The 22528-nt window shown below is 43.2% G+C and overlaps 1 pseudogene; it reads left to right on the top strand.

Annotated features, from left to right (window-relative positions):
* Positions 1-14391: 14391 nt before the first annotated feature.
* On the top strand, positions 14392-21746 carry LOC147417356 (uncharacterized; annotated as a pseudogene).
* The last annotated feature ends 782 nt before the right edge of the window (positions 21747-22528 follow it).

The following is a 22528-nucleotide window of genomic DNA, read 5'->3' as shown; positions in this document are numbered from 1 at the left end:
ATCTGAAAATTGTGGCAGCTTTTACACCAATGTTGAACATCAATGTGCAAGCTTGGACAAACATATCCGGCAAGCAAAATCTTTTTTGCAGTGAGTTCCTGTGTAAATTGACCACCACACGCTTCCTCATGCAAACCTTTTAGAATGGCTGGGATTTCCTCAATAGTTGGTACTCTTCTACACACTTGATCCTTCCCTCTTTGATAGAGGGACCCTTCTAAAGAAGAGATATGCACTTGCCTTTTTCATGAGTCTCCTCTTCTGAGCCTTCGTGAAGTCTTGTGGAAGATCACTCTCCAAAATGTAGCTAATAATGGGAGTCAATGACTCCAATCCCTGGTATCTCGGTTTCTTGACAGTTGCTGCCACCATGATGACCTGCACTTCTTTCTCAACACATGTAAGTACTTTTGTGCAAAGTAAATCGGCATCTTCATTTTGTTTCCTAGGAATATGATATAGTTTCACCTTCTTCAAACTGATTAAACATCCTACGAATGGCATGAACTTTTGTCCGTAAGCTTTCATTCTTGCATGCCCAAATGCCTAAAATCTGTTTAACAATGAGAAGTGCATCTCCCTTTAGCATGAGACGTTGTATCCCTTGGCCAATGCACATCTTCAAACCATGAATTAGTGTGTCGTATTCTACTTCATTGTTGCTAGTTGAACCTGGTAGATTGACCTTCTCTTTCATGACCACCTCCCCACTTGGGTTGAGCAACACTAGCCCTCCCCCTGCTTTTCCTGTGACTCGTCGAAAAGCTCCATCAAAGAACAAGGTAAAAGCACTAGGAATATTTTTCGGTGGTGGCAATGGTAGGGTCTTTATTTCAGGCACCTTAATCTCCTTCTCATGTACCCTATAAGTAAGGATCCCTGCCAATTGTGCACGCACACTATCTTCTACTTTGAAAGAGTATTGAAACTCTTGCAACTCCATAATCCACTTCGAGATCCTAGTGCTAAGATTCATTTGAGATGACACCCAAGGAAACAAATTTTCTACAGTGAGAATTACAAAAGGTTTTGGTAGCAAGTAGGATCTAAACTTTCTCACCGCAAACATGAGAGACAGCATCATGAGTTCTGCCTCCGTGTAGCTTCTCTCCAAAGCATTCATGACCCTACTAGAAAAGTAGATGGGTCGCATCCTGGTACTGTGGGGATCTTGTTGTAATAAAACTGCAACCAATCGTTTCCTTTCCAACACTAGAGCTAACAAAGAATGTGTACTCCCAACAAGGAGGCATGAGTGTTGGTAGCTCTGACAAAATGACTTTAATATTACAAAAGTACTCTTCAAGCTCATAAGACCATGCAAATTCTACTTGTTGTGTCAACTTTTTGCAAAGGGTGAAGCAACTCCGAAGCTAAGTGAATGAAGCGTGACATATGCTTCACCTTTTGAATGAATGAGATTACCTCTTGAGATTCTTGGGTGAAGGGAGCTCAATAAGAGCCTTTGTCTTTGAAGGATCCACCTCAATGCCTTTATAGGAAACCTTGTGACCAAGAAAGATCACTTCATCCTCACCTATGTGACACTTGTCGGGGTTGAGTTTGACCTCCCATGTCGTGAGCTTCTTTAAACCTTCTTCTACCCTTTTTAGATGCAACGATTTTGAGCTATAAATGCAAAAATCAGAAATCATCATGAAACACCCTAATTGACTTTCCAAAGAATTCTTGAAACACATGTTCATGAAACGTTGGAATGTTGCAGGAGCATTTGTCAGACCAAATGGCATGACTCTAAAAGAATAACAACCCCAAGGAGTGATGAAGGTTGTTTTTAACTGATCTTCCAATGCGATACCTATTTGAAAGTAACCCGAGTAGCCATCATACACAGTGTACTTCTCATGACTACTAGCTACCTCATTTAGTATCTCATCTTGAAATGGGAGGGGAAGTGATCTCTTTTGTTGCCTCATTGAGTGGACGGTAATCCGCACACACCCTCCACTTGCCATTTTTCTTAGGAGTGACAACAACGGGAGAGACCCACTCCGAATTCTCCACTGGATAAATGAAACCTGCTGCTAGAAGCTTTTCTTACCTCCTTGAGTAAAGCCTGCTCCTTGATGACTCCTAGCCTTCGTAGCTTCTGAGCCTTAGGTGTGGTCCCCTCTGGATTCAACTCAATTTTGTGTTGAACAGCATCTACTCTACGCACATCGGTGATAGTCTTTAGCAAAAAGCCTAGAAATTTCCTTAACACACCTTAGAGCTCCTCTCTTTTCATCCTTTGTAAGTGTTGTAGATAACATACGTCTAGCATTCTTTCATCTTTCACTTTTTGGTTTTCTTGGGAACCTACCCTCTTCCAAACCTGGGCAAGAGGTCTCTATATATTGTTTGGCTTAAACCTACCCCCAATGACTTCGATGGAAGAATTGTCTTCAGTATGCGGCCGCTACTTTCTCCTTCTGAAGGGCAATCGGTCACCTTCCTCCGTCTCAAAAGGAGATGACCTTCAGTGAGCTCCAATTGTTTTTGCTTCTTCATGTCAAAGACAACCTTCTTATGATTGTCATACCTGCAAATTAGCTAAGCCGGTCCTGGCGAGGGGATGGCTCACAAAAGATTCAACATCGATCGTTGGCGGATCTCATCAATCTCCTCCAGGTGGTCAATAGCCTGATCGGACGTCGTGCATGTCGGGCCAAAGTGATCCTAATCCTCTAATGCAGCCTTCGTCGATGCTGTGTAGTCCTCCGCAGTCGTGGGCGTCTGGATCTCCCTAGCTCGATCGCTCGGTCGATCAGTGTGCCTCTGGTGTGGGCGACGAGCTCTCCTATGGTGGGTAGCTCCTCCGGGTGCCCAATGTCTGCTCTAAAGAAGTCTGTGATCCTTCTCTGGCTAGCCTCTCTTCTCATTAAGCTCTCTCTGTGTTTGCGCAGCTCGAGCGAAAACAGACCCAAGCATCTCTGATCCTCGTACCGCATGATTCTGGAGAGTGGTCCAAAACCTCTCTGAACAAGTAGCAGTGGAAGCGGCCACGTATCTCGTAGTAGACGGGGCAATGATATGTGTAATGCAACTCTGTGTCTTATCCTTGCCTTTTGGGATGACTCCTTTGAGGCATGGACGGATTCGAGCAATGTCGCGATAGATGCTGTGCTTCAGCAGTATGGTTGTCCCGTAGCTTTCGTTAGCCGGAAGCTCAATAGTGCAGAAAAGAACTATTCTGTTTATGATAAAGAACTTTTGTCTGTTATTCACTCTCTTAAGCATTGGAAGCATTTTCTGCATGATAGAGAGTTTATAGTTCGCACAAATCACCAAGCCCTTAAGTGGCTTCAGTCTATGCTTAGTGCACATTGGAGTGATTGCCAAGCACGGTGGTCACAAATTTTTGAGCAATTTGAAGGTTTGATTGAGTATGTGCCTGGAAAAGCTAACCCTGTTGCAGATGCATTAAGTCGCAAAGGACACATTTTGGCTCTTGAGTCAAGATCCACAGTCTCTATTCAGGGCGTGTCTTTCGACAGCACGAAGAACCAGTATGCGGATTCCGAGTTTGGTAAGCAGGGCTTGCAGGTTCTTGCTTCCCAAGGGCCAAGCAATTATCTCATTCGTGATGGTTTGTTGTATTTTTGTCAACGTCTATGTGTATTGCTCTCTCTCAAGCCAACCATATTGCATGATGTACATGATTCTCTCACGGGTGGGCACAAGGGAATGAACACCACTTTGGAAAAAATAAAAAGATTCTTTTATTGGCCTAAAATACGAAAGGATGTGTTTTGTTATGTCACACAATGCACTATATGTCAAAAGGTAAAAGCGCCTTGGGGTAAGTAGCAAGGCCTCTTGCCTCCGTTGCTTATTCTCGGGCCTTGCTTCGGTTGCCTATTCTCGATGGACCTTTTCAAGATATTTCCATGGATTTTGTGACTAACCTTCCATCTAGTTTGCATTAAAGGAACACTCAATGCTTGACAATTGTTGATCGTTTTAGCAAGTTTTGTATGTTGATTCCTTGTAAGGCTATAGTCACCGCACAAGATGTAGCATGGTTGTTCATTAAGCATTGGTATCCCCTCTGTGGTTTGTGAAAATCGATTGTTTCAGATAGGGATGTTAAGTTTACGTCCAATTTTTGGCACGCACTCTTTGAAAAATTTGCACTTCTATAGTCTCAATTGAAGAGCACGACGCCCTCTACGTATTGATGTAAAGACATAAATTTTCAATATTATGGAAGGCGTTTTTATAGCAGCATTTATAAAGTGAACAGTTTCGGGGAAGTTGACTCTAATCTCTTAGTTTATATACAATGTCTTCTTGCATTCGCAAGGGTTCTACTTCTTCAACAAGGTCCACAACCATTATAGAAAATGATCTAAAATCTCTTAAGTGTGGAGATAGAAACACAATGACTCAACCAATGACATCGAAAACCATGATCATGGCATACTTGGTATCATTGCAAGAGACCGTTAACAAACAAGGTGAAAACTTACAGGCACTGCATTGAGAATGACACTCTAAGGGTTTGTGTGGTTAAGAATGAGAATCTCAAGAGGACACTTAAGTAGAGTAACAGGGAATGGGTGGAACGGGTCTCTCTCTCGGAACGCGTTCCCAGACAGGTCGGGGGGTCGGAACGGAGATAGGGGTAGAATGGTGTTCCGGGCTGAAACTGTAAACCTTGATAGAGGAACTGCTGCGAGAAGGTGAGATCTGCGAGGTTCGGGACTTGATCTGCGAGTGCTAAAGGTTGAAAACTGAAAACGTTGGTCTATGGGCTGATTCTGTTGCGAAGATCTGCAAATATGTCGAGGTGATTGGCAAATGAAAAAACGCTAGGGCTGGAAAATCTTCTAGTGTCGCCGGATGGCTATGTACCTTATCGGTGATGCCATCAATTGGTACCACGCATGACAAGAGGCATAGCTAGCCGCGCACCTAGAGGCAGCCGACGATTTCACGTCCCTCTCTTTTAGTTAGGTTGATTTCCAAGACAAGCTCAAGGTGCGGTCTATGCCACCTCAATACCTTGAACGATTGAAGGACGATTGGCATGCTCTCAAGCAAAATGGTATGCCGGTTATGTCTTTTTCTAATCGTGTTTTGCAACTAGGTACCCAACTTCGTATGTCGAAATATGAGCGCAAAGAGGCTTTTCTCTTTGGATTGGACGAGTATATCAAGTACGATGTCGAGGTATTCGATCCAATCGATCTCAACAAGGCGGTAGCGATTGCTCTCGCACAGGAGATGAAGCACAACAAGGGAAAGCATAAGGAGAACAAGACTTCCACAAGTACCTCGCAGACTTCTCAGAACCCTGAGAATGGTAAGAATGGTAAGAATGATAACTCTTCTAACCAATCTTCCAACTCTCATAAAAAAATTCTTCCAATGAATCTAAGGGTAAGTCTAACACAACTACTAAACCTAAGCTTACTCTAGATGAAAAGGTAGCACAAGGTAATTGTAGGAGGATACATCACTTCGGAAGAACAAAGCACGTATTCTAAAGAAGGTTGTTGTTTTCATTGTCACATTAAGGGTCACATAAAACGAACATGTCCTAAGCTTGAATTGAATGAATCTAAAGAACCCACATCACCCACTACATCTGTCAATGCAATGAATGATAACACGATTGTGTCCAAAGTTTCTCAGGACCCTCCCATTGATGATTCTCTCATTAAATGTTATGGTCGTACCTCGGGGCATCGTTTTGTCATATTGTTTGACCCAAGTAGTATGCATGATGTGATCAGTTCCTCTCTTGTTGAGAGAGTCCGCCTCGAAGTTTGTCCTAGATCTTCTATCGAGGTCTCTGGCTTTCGTCTTGGTATGGATGCTCTCATCACAGAGGAGTGTCTTGATGTGTTGTTTGCAATTCAACAGACTGTCTTCACTAGAAGATTTGTTGTTTCTCCTCTCTCAGGGGGTGATATGATTTTAGGAATTAAGTGGTTTCGTGAAACTGATGCTTTCATAATTTTTTCGGCTAACACTATAACTCTCAATGCCGACAGTGATTCTCTTACTGTCTTTCATGGAGTGGATACTTCTCCTTCTCCATCTCTCATTGCTAATATGCAGGACAAGGTTGAAAGAGTTCGAGATATGGAGACTCTCTCAGTCTCTTTTTCTCCACAGCATGACACACATAACTTGCATGATTATGAGAAGCATGATGATTCGAAGGATAATGATTTGTATGATGATTTGGATGAAAAAGACAAGCATGATGAATTGCATGAAGATGAAGCGATTGTTCACAAGGATGATGTGTTAGTTGATGCTTTTCCTAGCGAAGCTAACCTCGTTGTAGATTCGATCAATCACGATGATCCGATCTTGGCTTTCGAGTCGAGGTCCAAAGAATCCCCACAAGACGATTCGGTCATTTAGGACGAACCGATCTTGGCTCTCGAGCCTTGGTCCAAGGAACCCTCACAGGAAGTATTATGTGTTCGCATGATTGATACGCACGCATTGTTCGAGTGTTTCATTCGTGAAGGTTTCCTTTATTTTAGTCAACATCGTTATGTGATCCCTTTTCCTAGGTCTGACATATTGCATGTTGAGCACGTTTCTCTCATGGATGAGCACGAATGTATGCGGATTGTTAATGAAAAGCTGAAAAGTTTGTATGTAAGGAAGTCTCATTCCATGTCTCTTCCTTGGCATGACACAATTTCTGAAAGAGCACATGATTGTATGAGCACCAAGCATGGGCATTTCCATTGTGATTTGCCATAGTTGATTGATTTCGATCAAACCAAAAAGATTCGATCTCATTGTTTGCATGTGTTTGATGAACAGGTTGTCACTCCGTCTCTATGTTCATCTACATTGCATACACAGTCTTTAGAGAAGACAAGATTTTTTTCCTTCACTTTCCATGGAATAGGTATGTTCATGATTTTGTGTTGGAGATGGTTTCAGGAATTTTTAGCCATGGAGATTCTTGAAGACGAAAGAAGCAGGATACTCGACGAAGTTGAAGCATCAAAGGAGCCACAAAAGACTTTGAGTCGCTTTCGGCGTGGCCCAAAGAAGCAAGCGTTGCAAACCTTTATGAAGTTCGAGTACCGTGCGACCCACACATCAAAGTGGGCCGACGAAGAGTCCCTTCCAGGATTCCGGATGCTGTTGGCGATCTCCCTCGACGCCATACAGTTCGGTACCGATACCTCACTTTGAAAAGGAGGGGATGTCACGTGACACATCCCAACCCTATGTGTTCGTGGACAAGCTACACCACAGCAGGGTTCAGTCAAGTCTAGATTAGCAGTGATCTGGCACTTTTGTGAGTCTATTCGTAGACCGTGCATGCCCAGTCACTTAGCATAGATGCATATCCTCCGGTTGCACACAACATGATCATCGGAATTCCCATCAGAATCCATTAGCATCAGTCAAGGGAATTTTCCAGTGAATTTAGCTTATTTTCCTATTTATTGGTATTTTCACTTATTATTTTTAAGTGACTTTCCAACAAAAGTAGGTAGGGCAATTTTGCTAAGTTAATATATAAGCAAACACAAGTTAGCACTTTCTGGCAGAAGAGGCAGCAGGAGCTTCCCGCTCAACAGGCAACTTCTCAGTAGTATCCCCCAGCACCCCTAGCGTTTGGATCCCCATCCTCGCCGGGCAAGTCTCCATCTCTGGCATTTTCCCTCTTGGCAGTCATCGCACACAACCTCCACTTCCTGGCGTTTGTGTCCCTTATAGATGAGTCCCATCCTTGGTGTTTTTCCCGCGACCCACAGGCCTCAGCCCTTAGCGTTTTTAACCTTCAGCAGCAGCCTCCAAAGCTAGCGTTTTTGGAATTGCAAAGCATCAGCAGATCAACACTTGACATCAGATTTGCGAGGTTTGGGACTTGATCTGCGAGTGCTAAAGGTTGAAAACTGAAAACGTTGGTCTATGGGTTGATTCTGTTGCGAAGATCTGCAAATACGCCGAGGTGACTGGCAGATGCAAAAACGCTAGGGCTGAAAAATCTTCTGTTGTCGCCGGATGGCCTGCAATTGCAAAAATGCTAGACTGATTTGTTGTCTGCAAAAACGCCAGGCTGATTTGGGAATTCTGCAAACGCTAGACGATCTGTTGAAAAAACGCCAAGGCCTGTCTGTTGCAGAAAACGCTAGCTTGGTCTTGATGGCTGGAAACGCTGTGGGATCCTGCCGGTTTTGCTGAGAAGGTGCCCGTTGAGCCAAGCTCCTGTTGCCTCTTTTGCCAATTAGTGCTAGTCTAGGTTTGCTTATATACAAACTTACTCAATTTGCCCTACCTACTTTCCAACAAAAGTCACTTAAAAATAATAAGTGAAAAATGTCAAAAAATAGGTAAAATAGGCTAAATGCATTGGAAAATTCTCCTAAAGGATTTTGATGGAATGCTTATGATCATGCTGTGTGCAACTAGAGGATATGCATCTACCCTAAGTGACTGGGCATGCACGGTCTATGAATAGACTCACAAAAGTGCCAGATCACTTCTAATCTAGACTGATTGAACCTTGATTATTTTGTAGCTTGTCCACGGACACATAGGGTTGGATGTGTCACGTGACACCACCTCTTCATCAAGCCAAGGCTCTAGCCTCTCTCTCCCTCCCTTGGGCCTCAAGGCTTTAAGCCTCAAGGCTCAAGCTTGAGGCTCCACTTCTGCCTCAAGGCTCACTCTCCATCTCTCCATCTCTCTCGAGTCATGATTCATCACCTCTCTCTCTCCCTCCCTTGGGTCTCCAGGCTTTAAGCATCAAGGCTCAAGCTTGAGAGTCAAGACTCCACCTCTCCCTCACTCTCCACCGCTCCATCTCTCCCTTTCCCTCAACTTTCAAGTTTGAAGGCGAGCGCTCTCTCCATCTTCCTCACCCTCGGGCCTCAAGTCTCAAGGCTCACGCTTGGAGCTCCATCATCCCCCCCCTCCCCCCCCCCCTCTCTCTCTCTCTCTCTCTCTCTCTCTTCAGTACTCTCTTCAGGCACCCTCGATGTCTCTTACACGGGTGGAGATTACTAGACTGATTCGTCAAGACCTGATCCAGCTAGATACCAGGAGGACATGGATAGAGCTGCCACAGGAGTTGGGCACGAAGATGGCTTTCTATAGAGAGCATCTTCTCCACCTCACAGGAGATGGGTTTGTGATTCGACCCAGCTACATGGACACACATATGTCTCATGGTTTGCGGTGTGCCATTGGTTAGATACGCACATCCTCACACTAGCTGGAGATTGAGACTGGTAGATTTAGAGGGATATAGCAAACAACAAGATATGTCGCTTATGCCAGTTAGAGCCAGAGACAGAGCTACATTACATATGTCATTGCACAGTGTACTATGAGATATGGGGTTGTTTCCATTGCTTATTCAGAGAGGGTTTCAGTCCTTTCTCTAGGGTCATGAGTTCTGAGGATCATAGATGTCTTGGGCTATATCTACTTGAGTTACACAGATAGAGACACTTTATTGGGGAGAGATAGAGAGAGAGTCCCAGAGACAGATTACAGATTTCTTTTCACTAGATATGGGACAGCCAGAGGAGTAGTCATCATTGCAGAGCTCGGCCCACACTCATTCGGCCACTACCGGTACTCTCATCGGTCGAGCATTGGAGCTATGGAGATCTAGACAGCCACGATTGAGGAGAGGGGCTGTACAACATCGATGGAGACTACATCAGAGGATTCGAGCTATACTCTCTCGATATTCAGAGTGCAGATGAGGATGGATTCTAGTAGTAGTATCTAGTTCTTTTGTACCCAGACACGGTATTAGATTCACCATTTTGTAACAGATTGGTCTCATAGGTCATTTTGGCCTTTTGAAGACGTTAATATAATATATCATTTCATTTCATTTCTCTCTCTTTCTCTCAAGCTTCCTTCCTGTCTCAAGTCTCATCACTTATGGCGCAAGCTTCCGCGTCAAGTGAACGTGACCCCTTGGGTGCCAAGAAGAAGGACGAAGCATCATGGTGGGATGAAGTGCATTCTCGAGTGTTGGGAAAGTCCGGTGGTGCACGCGCATGGAAGTGCAAACTATGCGGCTTCGAGCGACAATCCGGTACAACCAAAGTCTGTGCTTACCTCCTTAAGCTAGAGAGACAACAAGTAGCAGCAATATGCAAGGCTGTCAACGAGCAATTGTTGAAGAGAAACAAGCGGCAAGGCCTAGCGTTCCATAATCGACTCCAACAACTTGGTTTTTCCCTCTTCTACACCTTCATCGGTTGGTGGTGATAGTAATGCGGCAACGACGGAGATGGCGGCGATATCATTTCGATCAGCATTTTCAATGCCTAATACAGTATACTACGGTCTCCACTCCCAAATCTCACCAACGCACCCTACATACCACTTGGGATCCAAAAAGGAAGGAGGATGTGGATGCAAGTGTTGTTCGCTTTTTCTATCATGATCACATCTCCTTCATAGAGGCTCGGTAAGACTTACTATCATTTTCATACAATCAATCATCTCGATTTCATTCTCATTTAAATAGTAAATCCTAATACCTCTTGTGTGCAATGTCTAGGTTGGAGTACTTCAAGACCATGTGCACGAGGATTGGAGAGTATGGGGCACGTTACGTGCCACCCTCTTCCAAGGCCCTCCGCACTACTCTACTCGACAGAGAGAAGACCATTGTGGAGATGGCAACCCCCAACATTGGGTCGGACCTTGTGATAGGTCTAGTCACCGATGGGGAGGCATCAAACAATGCAGCTGGAGCTATTTTGGAAGGCGCTTATTCTCACATCACGGTGTCCTTTTGCATGGTACATTGCCTTAACAACCTCTTGAAAGATTTTGGCAAACTACCTTGGATAGAATCTCTCATTGCATCCATGTCCAAGGTGGTTGCTTTCATCAACAACCACACATACTTTGAGCCGAGTTCTTGAAGCGGTCGGGGGGGGGGGGAGGGGGGGGTGGGGGGGACGCAAAGTGCTTCTAAAGTATTGTGAGACCCGCTTCGCCTACAACTATCTAATGATAAGCCGCTTTGTAGAGTGTCAAAGTACAGTGCGACAACTCTTCATCAGTACAGAGTTTGCTGAGACTTCCCATGCAAGTACAATTGCAGGGATCAGTTATACAAGGAAGGTAGAGGATCGTGAGTTCTGGGAGTCTCTAAAGACTATTGACAAAATGGTGAAACCAGTGATCAACTTGCTTGAAGTGATGGATGGTATGCAACCTTGCATTGGCAAGGTCTATGAAGCAATGGATCGCATGGTTGAGGCGCTTGAAGATCATGAGAAGGACCCAGATAGGCTCGAAGAAATCAAAGAGCTTTGCAATAGCTGGTGGAATGCTTATAATTCACCTCTTCATGGTGTAGCTTTTGTGTTGGACCTAGACTTCTAGGGTGCAGGGTAGGAGCATGATTTGGAGGCAAACACACATTGGAAATCATCTTGAAGAAGCTTCACCCTGATCGTGACATGCAATGCAAAATCGAGGATCAACTTGCATTTTACAGGGATATGCGAGGATCATTTGGGACAGCCGATGCCCAAATTGATCGCACTAAGATTTCCTCCGTCTTGTGGTGGTAAGAAAATGGTTCAGATGGTCCCGATCTTCAACGACGTGCCGTCCGCATTCTCAGCCAAGCGGTTAGCTCATCTTTCTTGGAGCAATTGTGGAGTGTATATAGCCACATTGCATCTAGAAAGAGAAACCGACTTGGAGTGGAGAAAGCAAATGACCTTGTTTTTGTCAGTGCAAACTTAAGAAATGCTTTGCAAGTCAACATCCAAAGTGACAGATCCTTTTCTACGGTGGAAGATGGAGGCAGAGGCAGAGGTGCTTGGAGAGGCAAGAGGATCTATGCAGGAGGATGGGCCTCTGTAGGAGGATTGGGATGATATTCACGACGTCTAGGACTCCACTATAGATTGGGAGGTGGGATGCTCTTCTGTCCCTACCCAGAGGTGAACATTAGGCATGACTCGTTGCTCATTGGTTTTTGATATTTGTTTCCTTTGTTGCCGCCGGCTATGCCCTCTTTTTGTATTGCACTACCACATGAGTGATTGAGTCTTGACATGTCACATAGTGACTCTTACAGTTGTTATTTAGCACTCTAGCCTCTACATGCCTTTTTGTAGAGCCATCTTTATAATCTATGATCTATCATCTTTTTGCTTCAAGCTTTTGTGTGGATTTTGGACTCTATTCAATTTTGAGTTAATGTTCTTTCTATGAAGAATCAAGGTGCTTTTGTAAAGGATGATCCCAATTCATATATTGTGTGTAGTGCGCAATCGTGTGTAAGCCTTAAGACTAAAGAATCATTGCAAAGCATGCCTAAATAGAATTCTACTTGGACTAATGGGTGTGTATGGTTCTCTACTAACATATAGGTTAAATCCAACTTAATTTAAGCATATTTTAAGCTTATCGTTCCGGCCCCCGTTTTCGTTCCGCTTTTTTTTTGGGGGGGGGGCGTTCCTTGGGCCCTGTTCCCATTCTCGTTTCGAGTAACTTTGCACTTAAGATGCAAACAACACGTTTGATGCAACTTGAAGAAGAAGTCAAGGAATGTAAACGCTCTCTTGTCAACTTGAATGTTTTGAAGGAGCGCATGAAGCATGACCATGTATTGAAAGAGGATAAATTTGACACCATGAGCCGGGATGTATGCGACATAAAAATGTATGCACAAACAAGTCTTAGGCAGATGTATGTGGTAGCAATGTGGTTCCTAATTCCTCTCTCATGCAAGCTATGGCTCAAACTGTCACAAGGCGTGCACCACGTGCCAATAGAAAAGAACAGACTGAACAAACTTTTAGCACTTCAATAACAACTGAATTGAAAGAGAGAGACGACACGCGACACAGAGTGGCGGAATTCCACCCCAGAGAGTATTGGCCCCAAACCTTGGCGCCCCTTTCGGTATTTCTTTATTTTGCATCATCAAAGTACAAGCCGGTACTCCAGACTCTGCACCTTCTCCAGGAAGCATGCCAGAGAATGAGCCCTAGCCTCATATTTAAAGGCCCTTGGCCTAAAAAGCAGTTTACATGAAAAGCTTTCAAAATCAAAAGCTTCTGGTCCAAAAAGCAGTTTACATGAAAAGTTTTCAAACTCAAAAGTTTCTGGCCAAAAAGCAATGCCAAAAGCTACCAGCGCAATTTACGAAAATCCGTACAGCCTGCCATGTCATCATGTCAGTGTAATTTTCAGAATTTGTTTGTTGCCTTAGGGTTAGGGTTAGGGTTTCCGGCAGAAATTAGGGTTTGCAGGTTTTTAGGGTTAGGGTTTTCAGAATTAGGGTTTGCAGGTTTTAGGGTTAGGGTTTCAGCAATTAGGGTTTCTGGCAGAAATTAGGGTTAGGGTTTTCTGCACTCGGCCAACCACGTCATCACTTTGTGACACTTCTTCTGTTGCTTGTTCTTCTTAGGGTTTAGGCCCCTCGTTCGGCATCTGTAAGTTGGCTCCATTCTTTAGGCTTTGACACATCAGCAGTTTGTTACACAAACAAAGAACGTTGAGAATGTGGATGTAGAGGAGTTGAAGGAATGGGAGCGACGCTCCAAGAACATTGTTATTTGCGGAATTCCCGAAGAGAAGTTAGAGACACCTGCTTCTCTTGCCATTGTTATCGAAGATTTCTTCAAAACTTACTTCTGGGAACTATATAAGCGGGGCCTACAAACCAGTTGTAACCAAGCATTTAGTGCCGTTGAATCTTTACATAAAGAAATACCGTGAGGGGAGCCTACCTTAGGGGTCAATACATAGCTTCCCCTCTCTGTGAAGATGATTGTGCCTTTCACTGAAGTGATTTCACGTTCTGTAATTTTGTAGTTTTGTGATTTTAAGTCTGATCCGTACTTTACTGCCTTTCAAAAGTTGCCAGCCACTTTCATTTGCCCCCTTTCTGTAATTTCGTTGTTTTGTGATTTTATGTCTGAGCTGTACTTTACTGCCTTTCAAAAGTTGCCAGCAACTTTCATTTGTCCCCTTTCTTTGCCTTGAGAATGTGTGGCATATGCTCCATTTTATGCACCCCTTTTGCGGGATTTTAATCCTCATCCAAATATGTTTTTTCCCTTGAGCATCCTCGTGTGTGTCAAAAAGGCCTTTTTGCTTATCCATGTTTACATACTTTAGAATCAGTATGCGATGATTAATAGAAAGGGAGAGGAATGTCAGTGTTAGCTATGGATGCTTAAGGAGGGTTCAAAATTATGGAATCTCTGAATGGAAGGACAAATAACTGGATTGACTGTCAAGAACAGCTTATCATAGTTGATCCTAGAATCAGGCCAACTATTCAGGAAAGGTTCCTTAAAACTTTCGGAGATATTCTGATTTATTGCCAGCCATGTTGGGGGGTTTGTAGCATTGTAAACAGTCTACTTTATTGTGTTTTTTAAAAAATTTGCTGGACATTACAAGATATTTTATTTATGTTTTCCTGCAGTGTAACTTTGGCCTTGAGATCGCTTGCATATTTTCTGCACAATGAGAAATTCATCGCGGAAATTTCTGGTGAGGAATGTGCTGCATTTGCAAAGTACTTCATTAAAGTCCGGGCATTACCTACATCTGGCATCTTTGTTATATTCTCGCAGACGAAAAGGCATGTGCTGTTTTGAGCTCTATCTGCCAGCTTATCAAATCGACAGACAAGACAGTATGACTCCGTGTTCTTTCTTAACTCCATTTTTGTTTCAGGCCATTGTGTTTGTACTAACAAGTCACTGTGGCATTTAAGGTTCTTTGCAGCTTGGCTCTTTGGTGTTTAGGTATTCAGGAACTTAAACCAAAGGTAGTTGAGGCAAGCTTGGATCTCATACTGCAATCGCTATTGTATCTTACTGACAGTGGCACTTCGGTTAGCTCAAAGGCTTTAATTCATCAAGCATTACAAGTAATGATTTTTTCTGAATCTATGTCATCTACATCACACTTCCTGAAAGCGAGCAGTGGGTAAAATTTTCTATGTACAGGGTTTTGTTAAATTAGCACAAAAATACTCATGTGCGAGGATCAAGTCTTCACTATGGGCACCTGCAATATACAGGCGTTTGCTTTCTTCCGACAAGAAAGAGCGAGAGGGAGCGGAACAATGTATGAAAGATCTTGAGTTCATGTTGCTGTGTCGATTAAAGGGGGATCTTTCAGAGGTATTTGAAGTGAATTTTAAGACTCCTTCAGTCATGTGTTCAATGGTTGTTAAAACTACAATGGCACACAGATCTAAGTAGGTACCTTGTAGCACTTCATGATTCAGAAGCTCTACTAGGACTGAACAGCCAGATGTCAGTACTACACTTCAGAACAGCTGTTGCTAATACCATGTATTTTCTGCTACATTAGATTCACGATTAGCTTAAGTCATTTCCTTGTCAGTCACAGATGGGAAAAATTATTAGTATTATTATACCCTAAAAAATATGAAGGTCAGATCCATATCAATGAACAACAGCAGTTTTCAATCGGCAGGTTGCAGCTGTGGACATAAATGAGACATTGTTGCCAAAACTGGAAAAGATGATAAAGTCTAAAACTTCAGTATTGCCAGCTGTTCGTGCTTGGGGCTGGTACATAAGGCTTCTTGGTAGTTTGGGCGGGCGAGAGGAGGAATCTTGTCAACCAAATGCTAAAAATAGTGGAGGTTACATTTACAAGTCAAGATGCCTTGGTCCGAAATGCTTCTCTGGTCTGTACTACCGATTTTCATTTGCTGTACCTCTTGAATGCCTTTGCAGCTTTCTTTAGCTCATAAATTTTAGTGGATATTACAGGTAGCGTGGGAAGCTATAGTTGATGCCTTACTGCAGTTGCCAAATGCATCAGGGCAGCAGAACACTAACATCAATGCAGGGGTCTCTCTGTCAGCAGGTGAACTTGAGAAGCCACTGTTGGTATTGGTTCCTCCCCTGAAGCGTTTGAAGCTTCTCATGGTGCCATTTATATCCATTATGAGTGCTGACAAAGATCAAGCTGTGCGTCTTGCTTGTTGGCACACATGGCATTACCTTGCACACAAGCTTGGGACTGCAATAAATCTGCCTTCTGTCGCTGACATAGTGGTTATTCCAATCTTTGAGGCTATGTTCAGGTTTGGTCCCGATAAAAATCATTCATCTGCGTGGGATCTTTGCATTAAAGCACTGGAAGATTGGATTTGTTGTAAATTCAAGCATAAGGTCGATTCTGGTCTTTCTCCTGCTCTTTCTATTAACTTGCCTGGGAAGGCTCCATCCCCCAAACACCCACATTTGGTGGTGCTGAAAATGTGGCTGAGAGTAGTTGCAATATTCTGTGGACGGTGTGGTCTCTTGAGACACTTCATGTCTTTTTAAGATTGGTGAAGACGCTATGGAGTTTTAGTATGGAGCCTTCAAAAAATTCTTGCACCAGAAACCTCAGCTTGAGTGGAGCATTAAGGATTTTTCTTCTGCTGGTGAAAGGGGTAGAGAGTGATGGAAAGTGTGCTGTTAAACCTGTGAAACAGCACATTGATTCTGTACATTCACTGCTGATGTTTTTGGATGGTGTATCCTGTCAACATGTTGAAACAGCAAGTATGGGAGAAGTATTGTCGGCAATGGATTCACTGATAGAATCTCTTCTACATCTCCAGCCTCTCGTGTTGTCATCATCTTTTTATAGAATCTCTTTAGCACCTATGAACTTTCAAAAAAAGTTTGGAGAGCCCTTCCTGAAACCTGATATTGGTGTAGGGCAAGAAGAACTTACAGAGGTCAGGACAGGTGATTTGGTCACACCTATTGTCTACCTACTGCACTCATGGGTTACAACTGCTTCTATGAAAGAACTTTCAAGGGAAGAAAGGGAAACCTTTAAGAAGAGATTAGAGAGTCTTGTCGTATTGGCTATCAGGGGCTTTAATGTAATGGGTAATTTGTCTGGGCTTGCAAGCGTTTTGGAATTTTGCCTCTCCGAATCTGGCAGGAAAAGAAAGGCTGATGAAGCCAATGGAACATCGGTGTCAAATGACACTAAAGCAACATTAGGAATTTTCTGTATTGCTCCCCACAGTTGTGTGCAACTACTCTTATCTTGGAAGACTATTGCAGAACACACAGCAAAGTATCTAGAAGGTTCAAGCGACATGTTTGCTGTTGAAGGTGTGGCTAGTGATTCTGGAATCAAGTGATATTCAGGATCTTACTGTTCCCTCTTCAAGTTTACCTGCAACTGAGCTCTGTGACTTCAGCTGATATTAACAAAGCAAGCCTTGAGGTGAATCTGAGTGGTTTTGCAAAGGCTTTAAGCGATGTTGATCTACAAGTTGTCCTTATTGCATGGCTAAAGCTCTTTGACTGTGCCCTTGTCTGCTCTTCTCTCGAATGCCGAGAAAGCAAGCTAATTTCTTTGCAAGGGGCTATCACAACAAAGCATAAAGCTTCTTGAGAAAGAGTCGCAGCAGCAGGTAACAAAGGGGCTTGTGATGGAAGCAATTCATTTGCTGAGATGGTTGCATTCATTGCCATAAACGTTCTCAAGAGAACAGAGATATCAAACTTGGCATTGCTGGCCATAAACCGAAAGAGGAGATATGGAAGTTTCATTAGTACGTCAGGTACATCAAATGGTGTGTGTGGAAGTGAAACGGAGACTACAAGCAATGTGCGAAATATCCTTGTTCTTGCTTCCAGGTTTTTTTCTCAAATCTTATAACTTGTGCAAAATTCAAATTTGGGAGTATTAACATGCATGATGCTCATGTATGTAGCTCCTTCCATTGAAAGGAAATGTCTCATTTTGTTTTGTACTTAAGCATGGATCGCCATCTACTGGATGAGATGTTTAATTATACCTTCATTTTCAGGGTTTTGGATTTGTCTCATGACAAGTATATAGCTGGACAAGCATACTGGCTGGATTCCACAGCTAGGTAGATCTGTCTCTTTTCCCGGCTGTTTTATTTTGAAGTATGTGCTTGACGTGGTGGGCTGAGGCCTGATAGTGTACCAAGGCTGTGTAGGTCTGGCATACTTCACTTCTATCATGTTAGGGACTTTGATAGCAAAAGGTATCAGAGACAAAGTGGAATTTTTTCAAACTTGAAGATCAACACATTTTGGGACATTTCTGAGCAGAATACGACCGATGTCTTATGGGAGGGTGGGTAAGAGAATGACCTGATAGGGGGTTATTCAAAAGAACGGGCTTGACAGAAACAGCAGAGCTATTTTCAAAGCTAGAGCATCCCACCCAAGGCAAAACGACAGGAAGAGACGTTGTGGGGTGTTCTAGAAAAAGAACAGTACTGTTGGATGAGTAGTTACGAGGCCCACCTTGACTCTTGTGTTGATTCTGCTGCGTGAAAACCCTACTTATATAGATTGGTGTCGGCTCAGCAACCAGCAGACTGTTTAGGGTGAACATCATTTTGAGCACTTTGTTATAGTCGAACACCTCCCTGAATTTGTCACTTCAGCCTTCGGGTAGCCCAAAAGAAGAAACTTCTGCAATGCTTGGGCCTTGATTGATTGCTTTGAAAGTTTTATTTCTTTGTAGCTTATAATTTATGTTTGCAGCTTCATACCACCGATGACAAGAGAACAGTTGGTGTGATAGCAATCAATCTGCACCCTCAAGGGTTGTAGTATTTGACTTAATCCTCTCTTGGCATTACTGACAGGGTGCTGGAAGAACTAGCAACTTTTGCTGCACGACTCAACTCACAGCAAGATATGCTATTATTTGTGCAGGTGATTGAGCAGTCCTCTAGTATCTTGTCTGCTTTTCCTTCATCTTTTGCAAGTAGCGATTGTGTGATGACAAGATCTATTGTTTCCTTTCAGGAATTTTCAAAGCCGTTTGCAAAGTGGCTGAAGTTTAGTGAGAGCCTTCATGCTAATCAACATAATCACTGCTCTACTACCGTAACCTATTCTCTACAGAAAGCCTGGCAGGAACTCCTTTATCGCTTGCGGAAGTGCCATCCTCCTTTATCTTTTGACTCTAATCTTCTCTCTCTTCAAGCTCTTGCCTTAGCTCCAGCGTTCCAGCACTCTGAGACATCCATATCAAGTTGTACAGTTTCTTTTTGGGAAGCAACTTACGGAAGTAAAGCAACTGCATTAAAATATCCCCCTTGCCTGGTTCCTGTCCTTGAGAAACTGAAAAGCACATCGGATGTTTCTTTGCCAGGCTGGAACAGAAATGGTGCTGATGCTTCAAGGAGAAAATCAGACGTGCCATACTACACATTAACAGGAAGGCGATGTCTTCAAGTATTTCAAGAGCTCCACATGGATGCTCAGAATGCTCCATCTGGTGTGTCTCTGCCTTTGCCTAATATGGCAAAGGGTGGTGAGGACACATCTTTCCAACTTGGGGCTTCATCTTTGCCAAGAAGCACCTGTAATTTGAATACCAAGGCCACTGGTATGGAGCAGAATGCGGTTCCAGAGAAAAGTCTGAAGGTGCCTCGGTTGTCACTGTCTGGTCATGCAAGCATGGAAGCAAGTCAAGCAGGGTCTGACTCTTTCCATCTTGCTAATTCTTCCATCTTTTCAGAGATTGGGCACTGCACAGGGGAAAAAGTGAAAACATCTGCAGCCCTCCCTATGGGTGGCAGCTTGGTTGTTCCTAAATGCTCCAAAGCTGAAGTTCCAGTAAGTTCTGCTCTATTGTCTGCAGCTGCTCCTAGAAGGAAAAATCGGAGGTTTGTAGATCTGAAAACCTATGCGTATGCTTCCAATCCTGTTTCAGAAGAGGGTTTAATCCCTTTACCAAAGGGCAGTTAGAGCGGCACATGGTTAAAGGAGTATCTGAAGGAGATGGAAATATTATGGATACTCCAAGGATAGTAACGGTTAACAATTTACTGTCTGTAGAGGGTTTGAATTGCTCTAAGGATGTAGGGCCTTCTGATACAGAAAAAACGAATTCTGAAGAGACCAGAAAGCGTTTTGTGTGTGAATTAAAAAAATTGGGCATTCGGCGGCAGCGTTTCTTAAGAAGCTCAGGCTCCTTGCGGGGAGGCAAGTTTTGGAGGGATACATCAGGAACAGTCAGGGCCTTGCAAAAGATCAGAAAAGGTGCTGCATGGCTTGGAGCAGAGAACTCCACCACTTCCAAGGACTCCACAGATAATAAGATGGTTTCTGTTCATGAAGTTAGGCTGGTTGATGAGCCTTCTCTTGTAAAACAAAAAGAAGCTTCAGCTGGAGAGTCAAAACTTCATGTCATTGGTGTGGAGCGGTTGCCTAGAAAGAGAGGTAGACCGAGAAGGTTGGGCTTGGCCAACACTGACGCTCCTTTTCATACCATGCAGTCTTCAAACAGGTTGGCTTCTGTGCTCAATATGGAGGATGCATGTCAGCAGATGCAAACTTCCTTTGAAAAGGATGTTGATTTAGGAACAAGCAAGTTCGGTAATCTCCTACAGAAAGCCTCTCCAGAATCTCCCTTCAGAGTACAGACTCTCAATCGAGGTCTTTACAGTAATATATTCAGCAATGTAGCACGACGGTCTGATGTAGTGAACAGCTTTGCATCTAGATCTCATCATCGCAAAAGTAGCTGTCCAAGGAGAATACCGATGTCAAAGGATGAGCAAAACGAAAACAATCAAGACTTCCAGGATCCACATTCAAATCTCAAATTTAAGCTTAGGATGAGCCGGAGAAAATTAGAATGTCAATCAGGGATTGAGTTTACCACTCCTTCCAAGATACTGAGATCTGGCAAGAAGCTCAAGTCAAAGAAATGGGGAACTTTCTCAGATGCCAGTAAAGTGGAAAACAAGGGTCTCCGGAACACACTCCTCAGAAAACCATCTCATCGGACTATTCAAAAAGCCTCAGAAACTGTAGAGCTACAGATTGGTATCATGCAACTGTGGGTAAGACTATGCCAGCTGAGCCAGATCTGCCCTCTCTAAAAGGCTCGAATTTTTTTTCCGAGTTCTTGCAAGTGGCAGATCAACCTGGTTCAAGAAAGTGTGAATCTAGCAAGAGTCTAGATTTGGGCGGAACTATTCTGGCCCAAATGAAGGTCAGACTCTACCCCATGAACATGGTGTCTCTTCTGATGGTAATGAAAGTCCTTCGATATTGATTATGCTGGAAAAATATGGAGAGCTAGGGAGAAGGCACAGACTCTGCCGCCGCCTTGCTGATTTGAGCACTTCCTCAGAATGGAATACCATGAGTTTGGATGATTTGGAATGTGCACAGGAACTGCTTGGGAATCTTCAAGTTCTAGTTGGTGAGAGAAAACGGTGTCAGCTCATCGGCCAAGCTGCAAACATGCAACAATTGCTTACTTATGGCTGAGTGACAGATTCTCGTGGACGGTCCTGGACACTATGAGAGAATATACCCATGGCACTCATCCCGGCAATGGCAGGAAATGGGTGTTGCTGCATATCATGGGGACTAATATTTTTTCAGCCTAGTTAATGACACTCTTATTCTTGAATTCATGCATCATGAATAATATCAACATGCATACAAGCAAGAACTGCAGGCAAAGTACCGAGTGTTTGAGAAAACCGAAAGTTTGTATGTTGTTTGCATGTTCTTTTTTTATCAACATGCATACAAGCAAGAACTGCAGGCAAAGTACCGAGTGTTTGAGAAAATTGAAAGGTTTGTATGTTGTTTGCATGTTCTTTTTTTATCAACATGCATACAAGCAAGAATTGCAGGCAGAGTACCAAGTGTTCAAGAAAATCGAAAGGCTTGTATGTTTGCATGTTCGTTTTTCAATCCTACAGGTAAAGTGCATGTATGAGGCAAAATTTTTGATCAAAAGGAGTTGCACTGATGCTCAAATTTGGGTAATATGATTTAAATTTAAAGTCGGATTAAGCAAAGATATTCTGTAGAAAAGTTTCTTCTGGCTGTCCTTGAAGTCACTCGTCTTTTCTTCCTTGGTCGGTTACCATAAAATCAAAGGTGGTCATCCAGTAATTGTGGTAAGACTTCATTGTGTGCCACTTCTGTTGGAAAGCTATGATTTTCTCATGCATTTTTCTTCTATTTGAATGACTGATAAGTGCTTGATTATGCACAATCATTTGTAAATGCCAAGCTCTGTGCATGGAGATGTAGCCAAGAAGCAGAGGGATGCAATTAAGGGAACTTGAACAGGCTTAGGCACCTCTCCTTCTTGCTAAAATATATTTCTCCCCCCTTTGTATGTACACTAATCGTTCTAAGGCAAGCTTTACCTTTGTATCATGACACAATGTGATACTATTTCTTGTGTTGTTCCCTTGAGCATTCTCTTCATCTTCTCCATCTTTGCTTGCATTCTTGCAAATGTATTTCCAACACTTGATATCAAAAGCAGGCTTTGGCATCCTAGGTAGCATTGCCAGCCTAGCTCAATCTTTAGAAGCTAGGTGATATTTGGGCTCATTTCAACATCTGTTTCCACTATTGTCAACACTTTTGTCCTTTTATGCAAGTTTCTCACATACCCATATCTCTCAAGCATAGAGGAATGACAACCTATGGAATGTGTAATGCTCATGTTAGATGTTTGACATGGCTTCATTATCAGCGAAGAGAGGTCTCTTGCAGGCAAGGGA

The sequence above is a fragment of the Adiantum capillus-veneris genome, unplaced genomic scaffold (assembly GCF_014529385.1).
Source record: "Adiantum capillus-veneris isolate H3 unplaced genomic scaffold, ASM1452938v2 Hic_scaffold_265, whole genome shotgun sequence".
NCBI classification, from domain to species: Eukaryota; Viridiplantae; Streptophyta; class Polypodiopsida; order Polypodiales; family Pteridaceae; genus Adiantum; species Adiantum capillus-veneris.
The sequence above is the reverse complement of the archived record's forward strand: the minus strand, read 5'-3'. Positions and strand labels throughout refer to the sequence as shown.